Genomic DNA, 6,000 nt, shown 5'->3' on the forward strand with positions numbered 1-6,000 from the left:
GCACGTGTTTCCTTGCAGGTAACCATGGTTAACAGAGGAAGAACAATGATTTCAAGCACCACCCTCCTTTTAAAGCTTCCAGTCTGTTATTGTAACTCAATCAGCATGACAGAGTGATCTCCAGCCTTGTCTTTGTCAACACTCTCACCTGTGTTAACGAGAGAATCACTGACCTGATGTCAGCTGGTCCTTTTGTGGCAAGGCTGAAATGCAGAGGAAATTTAGATTTTGGGATAAACTTCATTGTTATGGCAAAGAGGGACTTTGAAATCAGTTGTAATTCATCTGATCACTCTTCATGACATTCTGGAGTATATGCAAATTGCCATCATTAAAACTTAGGCAGCATGTTTTTGGAAAAATAATATTTGTGTCATTCTCAAAACTTTTGGCCAAGACTGTACAGTAAGTTGCGGGAGCAGAATGATGCAATTCCCTCACCCCAGTTTGCATTGGTTTCCTGGGTGTCCGGGAGACTCCTGAATTTCAGGGGGTATATTTAATAGAGATGGGTGGGCTCGGTTCCCCGAGAACCGAACCCACCCGAACTTTGCCTAACCGAGTACCGAGCCGAGCAGGCTCGGTACTCTCCCGCCCGCTCGTAATCCAAATTGAGGCCGAACGTCATCGGATCTCGGGACTCGGTTCTTGCGATACTTGAAAATTATAAATACCTGCCTCCACAGCAATCCATCGCCAATTGACAGAGGGACAGAGCAGGGTGTAGTCACAGGCTGATTAGAGCAGGGACAGACAACACAATTCTGATTCCAATTCTGATAACAATCGATAGAGAAGAGAGAAGGATAGAGAAGTCTTTTTTTTTTTTTCAATATTTGGCACTACAAGTGCTTTGGGGTGTCCCCCATTCTTTTGCATTAATATTTCTGGCTGTCAAAAGTACTATCTGTCAGCAGATTTAAAAAATTATTTTTAGCACTCCCAAGTGCTTTTTGGGTGTCCCCTATTCTTTTGCATTAATATTTCTGGCTGTCAAAAGTACTATCTGTCAGCAAATTTAAAAAATTATTTTTAGCACTCCCAAGTGCTTTTTGAGTGTCCCCCATTCTTTTGCATTAATATTTCTGGCTGTCAAAAGTGCTATTTTTCAGCAGACTAAAAATATAATATTTAGCACTCCCAAGTGCTTTTGGGGTGTCCCCCATTCTTTTGCATTAATATTTCTGGCTGTTAAAAGTCAGCAGTATCTAAAACAATTTGTAGCACTACAAGTGCGTTGGGCTCATAATGGATTCTAAGCAGTCCACATATGAGCAGAATCAGCAACCAGGTTCTGTCACCAGTCCTGATGGTAGTGTTCCCAGTACTTCACCTGGGAAAGGCAATGTCAAACTACACAGTCTTTTGAAATCAGTCAAAAAAACACACACCAAATTTTTTTTTACCGTGTTGAAGCGCAAAAGAAGTGTAACTGAGGAAAAGTTAACTGCCAATAAAAAAAAATTGCCAACATGCCATTCTACACACGCAGTGGCAAAGAAAGAAAGAGGCCTTGTCCTTTCTCTATTAGTGGCAGATCAAAAAATGTTACCGAGCCTTTTTCTTGTACGGACACTCGTGACAAAGCAAAACCAAGTAATTTGGAGTCTAAAAGTGGTGCACAAGTACTGTTACGTGTGAAAGCCGAGCTTCAAGAAAACAGTAAGGCATTAGAGGATAATGTATGCTCTGAAACAGAAATGACACCAATCCCTGTGGAGAGTACATCCACTAGTGGTATGTCTAATCGTGAGCATTCTGTTAGTGACAGTGTACCCATAAAGGAGGTTCCTTTCAGCAGTTCTGCTGATGTGTGCCTTTACAGCCTGAGTGTAGTCGGTGATACACCAATTGAGGATGCCACTTTCGAATTAGAAGAGGATGAGGGGGAGATTTGTGTAGGCGACGAGGGCACTAATGATGTTAATGATTATGAAGCAGACAGATACCAAATTGCCTTTCTCAATTTCTATTTATATTCTAGACTCTATAACGGCTGAATAGTTTACTATTTTACTCCTAGTGGAGAGGGGGTCTAATGCAGACAGATACCAAACTACCTTGGTCCATTTATTTTTATTTTCTAATTCCACAGTCTATGCAGGCTGCTTTTTTTCAATTCAACTACAAGTGGAGGGTGTAATATACACCCAAAGACGATGGCTGCATTGCCAATAGGCAAAGATGAAGTGGAAGACAACCAGGTTTGTGTGGAGAATTAAGGACGGCCTACCAGGGATTAAACTGTTTTCTTCCTAATTTATTAGCTTTAGAATTACCTTACTTTTCCAAGAAACAGGTGTAGCACTAAATTAGGTTATTTTATGCCCAAAAACATTGATTTTTAATCAAAATAGCAAAACAAAACCAAAACCAAAACCAGAACACGCAAGGGCGGTTTTGCAAAAACAAAACCAAAACACGGGGTCAGTGAGCATCTCTAATATTTACTAAACTGCGGGTTTGAAAAAGTGGAGATGTTGCCTATAGCAACCAATCAGATTCTAGCTATCATTTTGTAGAACGTACTAAATAAATAACTAGAATCTGACTGGTTGCTATAGGCGACATCTCCACGTTTTCAAGCTCGCCGTTCAGTAAATATTTCACCGCGAGAGTAGGCAACTATGATGTATGTATATTTGCATTGTCAGTATGGGAATGCTATTGATATGGGTTGTGTGATTGGAAAGGTTATATTGTGTATGCATACTGTGTATACATCATAGTTTCCTAGTCTCCTGGGATGACTCCTTAATTAGATGGAGACCTCATGGCATTTGGAATGCAAACTTGCGTTTTAAATGCCGAACTTTCTGTCAGTGAAACACACATGCGTTCCACTGTGAAACTAAATGACTGAAGAATCCAGCCTTTTATTACTGCGCGTGGCTGCTACATCCAGCTAATCTGTATGATTGTCTCAAGATAGCTTGTCCAGCAGCGGAGAGGTTAAAGGTGGAATGCTCTGGGGTAGGTAGCGGGCGGCTGCTGCGCCCCCTTGCGCTTGCACCCTGGGCGACGACACCGCCCGCACCACCCTCGTTACAGCTCTGGCCTTCTGTGTTCGTTTGCATGCAGGTTGCGTTTCTAAGATGTATCAGGCCCTTTTTATCTTACAAAAACTCATTTGTTATATGTACTTGGCCCATAAATGCTAAGTCTTCTTGCTAATACACAACAATCTTTGCATAGCTCCAAAAACATACTGGTAGGTTAATTAGCTGCTATCAAATTGACCCTAGTCTGTGTGTGTGTGTGTGTGTGTGTGTATGTTAGGGAATTTAGATTGTAAGTTTGAATAGGGAAGGGACTGATATAAGTGAGTTCTCTATACAGCGCTGTGGAATCAGTGGCGCTATATAAATAGCCGCTGCTGCCGATATTGATGTTGGCTAAATGCTATCATCATCACATGCTTTTACCACTCTTAATGAAGTTAGCAAAAACTATTCCCAGTAAAACGTGCACATTATTTCTAAACATGCTTATACTTTACATCAGATGTCACAATAAGTATCTAAATATACCAATACATATATATGTAGGCAGGAGAAGAACAGTGCATGAATGCGTCCCATAGAAAAATTTGAGTAGGGGCCTCCTGGCTCCTCTGCTCCACCCGTCTGTATTATAACCCACTGTTTTAACGTTAGGCAATGTTAAATTTAGGAATTGGACAGACACCTGTGAGTCAGTGAATGTTATATATATGAGGAGTAGGTCCAATAGAGAAGGAAACAATGTACATTGTTTCTCAGTTTTTTAGGAGAATTTGTGGGACACAGTGGTCAAAGTGGGCTGATATATGGTGGTATGCCATATCCCCACTTCTCCTACTGCCTTCATTTTAAAACTCTCAAATTTCATTCACTTACATTTTCCATATCACCATTTCTAAATTTCCATACTGCCAGTTCTAAATTTCCACTTCAACCACTGGGGGATATTTATAAAATAACTAAGGAAGAATGTTGCATTACCTTGCACAACGCTTACCCCGATCACACCAGGCCCTCATGACCCCTTCAAGAGGCCGAAACCTCCACCACCATGCTGTGACACATCCCACCCAACATCTCCAGTGCTTCCTGTATTGCACTGTTGAACAAGTTCAGTGCAACCTCCGGCAGGTGTTCCTCATGACTCCTATAAAAGCCAGTGGATTTTGTGCCAATATTGTGCCTTATTGTCACGGTTTTGTATTCTGGACTCTTGGATCTACCCAAGAGATGTTACCCCTAGCAGGGCACGGAGTCTAACGGGCGAATGGTTTTCACCAGCGGTCACCGCAAGGTGACTTGAGTTTAGCGGCGTTCGCCCACAGGTCGCGGTCCCTACCAGGGGTGTTGGGCAGAGTCCTGGGGGAGTAATAGTAACTGGTGTGAAGTAGGCACACTGGTAATGTCAGTTCTATACCCAGACAGTGAATAGACAACAGATGCAGGATAAAGTACAACCAGCGATTTAATGATGCTTGAATGATCACAGAAAGTCTTGGTAAATAGGCACAAGGAACATAGAAACAGGGTGAGCAGTGCCACCGGCAATGTAGTATGAGTGAATACAATATAGCGGTATAATCACTGTATTCAAATATAGCAATAGCAGGAACAGTCCAGCAACAAAGTGGAGATGGTAATGCAGCAGGTATATGAGACCACAATGAGGCAGCACGATACAGGGAGGTACAAGTAACAGTCCAGCCAGCAAGGAGTGGGTAAGAACAAGCAGCTTAGATGATACGACCTGTAATAACCACTGAGCCACCGAGACAAATGTGGAGTAGATGATCTTGAGTGGTGCAGTCCATGGAGGGGTAACACAGTAGAGTTAGATGTAACTTGAGTGGCACGGCCCGTGTAGTAGCAGCACAATGAAGATAAGTGTAGCTTAAGCGATCCAGCCCGTGGAACAGCAATACAATGAAGGCAGGTGCAGCTTGATTAGTGTAACCCATGGAACAGCAACACAGCGGAGACAGGTGCAGCTTGAGCAGTATAGCCGGTGGAACAGCAACACAGGAGAGAGGTGCAGCTTGAGCAGTATAGCCTTTAAAACAGCAACACAGCAGAGACAGGTGCAGCTTGAGCAGTATAGCCTTTGAACAGCAGCACAGCAGAGGCACTGACGATCCAGGTGAGAGCACATAGAATAGGTAGGAACCTAATCAGACAGGTAACTTGATCAACAGGCCCAGAGGAATGGGAGGCGGTGCCTTTTCAAGTTTAGAGCGAGAACCAGGAACCAATAGGAATCTTGCCAGCAACAGACAGGTACTCAGTCTGCACATGTGCAGATCAAGACTAAGGTTTTGAGAGCTGCTAATGAGGCACAGGTGAGTGTCTTAGTCTTTGTTTATGGAAGCCGAATAAGCGCCGTGTGACACTTATGTTGATGCCACCATAGACAACAATGAGCTCTTCTGACCTCTGTCAATGACCAGCCACTTCTTCGCGCCTTTCCAAGACAACCTTGTGATGTTAAAGTTTGATGTCAAGCTTTGACAAAGTTTTAATAATTGAACCGAATTGGCGGGGATCAGAGGTACGGAGTGGTGTTCACTTAATCCTGTGTCAGCACCCCGTTGATTCAACTGTTTCTACGTTATTGCTTTCATCTTACCCATGGCAAGAGTCCACCTATAACTGTAATGGATACTTTCAAAGTTCTTCTTTTGTGTGTTTTTAGCCATTTATTGGCTGGTAATAAAGTGTTTTTTTTACTTCTTTCCTCTGGCTTAAATTTCCTATGGATAAGGTGATTTAGCCAGCTAATTAAAGGTGAAGAAAAGTACACTCAAGATTTAATCACACACATTTATGCTGCAGGCATGAATTTTATATCCCCAATGTTTATAATATTAACAAAATAAAAAAAAAAGAAAAAGAAAATGATTACACGTGTAATAAAGGTGAAATTAGGATCATTCACAAAGGTGAAATTACAATCACCCATATTTGATATTCAGTGCAAACGATAAATAATTGTCAATTCGCA

This window comes from Mixophyes fleayi, chromosome 3, assembly GCF_038048845.1.
Source record: "Mixophyes fleayi isolate aMixFle1 chromosome 3, aMixFle1.hap1, whole genome shotgun sequence".
NCBI lineage: Eukaryota > Metazoa > Chordata > Amphibia > Anura > Limnodynastidae > Mixophyes > Mixophyes fleayi.